The sequence below is a fragment of the Podarcis pityusensis genome (genome assembly GCF_964106645.2).
Source record: "Podarcis pityusensis genome assembly, chromosome: W".
Taxonomy (NCBI): Eukaryota; Metazoa; Chordata; class Lepidosauria; order Squamata; family Lacertidae; genus Podarcis; species Podarcis pityusensis.
The window spans coordinates 11,499,158-11,500,821 of NC_138045.1; positions in this window are offsets into that span (position 1 = coordinate 11,499,158).

A 1,664-nucleotide genomic window follows, 5' to 3' on the forward strand; every position below is an offset into this window, starting at 1 on the left:
CCAGATTTTTGTAGTTGAGCCCTGGTTTTGTAAATAATCATGCTTCATAACCATAGTTTTGGATTTTCTCCTTATTATATCCGTCAATTTTGCTAATTCCAGGTACTCGCAAAGTTTCCCCAACCATTCTCTTTTTGTTGGGATGCTGTCTTTTTTCCAATAGCTAGCAATCAAAATTCTTGCCGCTGTTGTCGTGTATAGAAATAAGTTAGTTTTATCTTTTGGGATATATTTATCGAGAGTTCCTAATAATCCTTAATAATCTATACATTTTTGCAAGTATTTTTTGATCGCTTTGCTATATTTCCTTTTCTAATTTTGAGGTTTTATTTTCAAATCCCCCCTTTTTATGTCTTTTTCATATGTTGCTTTTAATTGATAATATTGTAACCAATTTATTCCAAATGTTTGTAATTGTTCGTGAGTTTTTAATTTAATATTTCCGTCTGCATCCTCTAATATTTCCCTATATGTTGGCCAAGTCTCTTTTGCATTACTCTTTAATGTTGTGGTTGCCTCCACTGGCGAAACCCATTGGCGAGTTTTCTCAATAATTTTTCCTTTTGTTCTTTCCCAGACATCCAATAGAGCCTTTCTTACTATGTGATTTGTAATTTTTTTATGTTGTTCTTTTTTGTCATAGAATAAATAGCCATGCCAGCCGTATATTTTGTCCCAACCCTCTAGTTCATTATCTTTTAATAATATCCATTTTTTTATCCAACACCAACATGCTGCCTCAAAATACTTTCTTAAATCTGGCACTGCGAATCCTCCACTTTCCTTTTGGCCCGTCATTATTTCTAATTTTATCCTTGCCTTTTCCCCCTGCCATATAAAATTTGCAAGATCTCTTTGCCAGCTTATAAAATATTTAGTTCCTTTCCGGGGTCAGCGCCAGCGGCTAATGGCAGAGCTCCTCTAAGCGGAGGAACCAGCTCCGTGAAAACTGGGTCGCCCGCCACGGCGAAGGGGACCCGCTAGAAATCTCAGGTGGAGGAAGCCTGGGAACGTGGGGGTTCGGCAGGGCACCTGGAGCACCCCCCTACTCGCGGGGAATCCCTTTTAAGGGCTCCGGAGCGAAGTGGGGTGAGCGGCGCGGTGCTGCGAACTGACTGCTACTTTCACGGAGTGAAGCCGCACAGCCATTGCCGGGGAGCGCTGACTTTTTTCCTGTGGACATTTGGATCTAAAGTAACTACCTGTGAGTAAAGTGAAGAAATTGGACTTTTAATAAGTTGAATTCGGCTACGAACGGGGGAGGCGTAAAACAGGAAGTCCGCCTTCCTCTTTTTGTAAATAGTGGGAAGCAAAGAGGTTTAAACTAAAGCCTGAAAGACTGCTTTTGACATCTAAATCTTCAGTATAAAAATAGCGAACCCCCCTTGGCCGCAGGGGAAAAGGGGGGGGGGATTCTTGGACATTATTTGCCTGCAGAAAAAGAGGGTAAAAGCTAACTTTTCACCACTCGGAACCTGGGAACGGCAGCCATTAAAATTGCTGCATTGTGGAGCTCCGCATTGACTGTGAATAGACTATTTGACTGTCAGTGAGTGAAACATTGTTTCAATTATTTTCTCTTGGCTTAAAAGTTTCAACTACGTTTCTGAACTAAAGTTAAGGTTTGATACTAACTATACTGGCATAACTTGTTAGAGTAATTT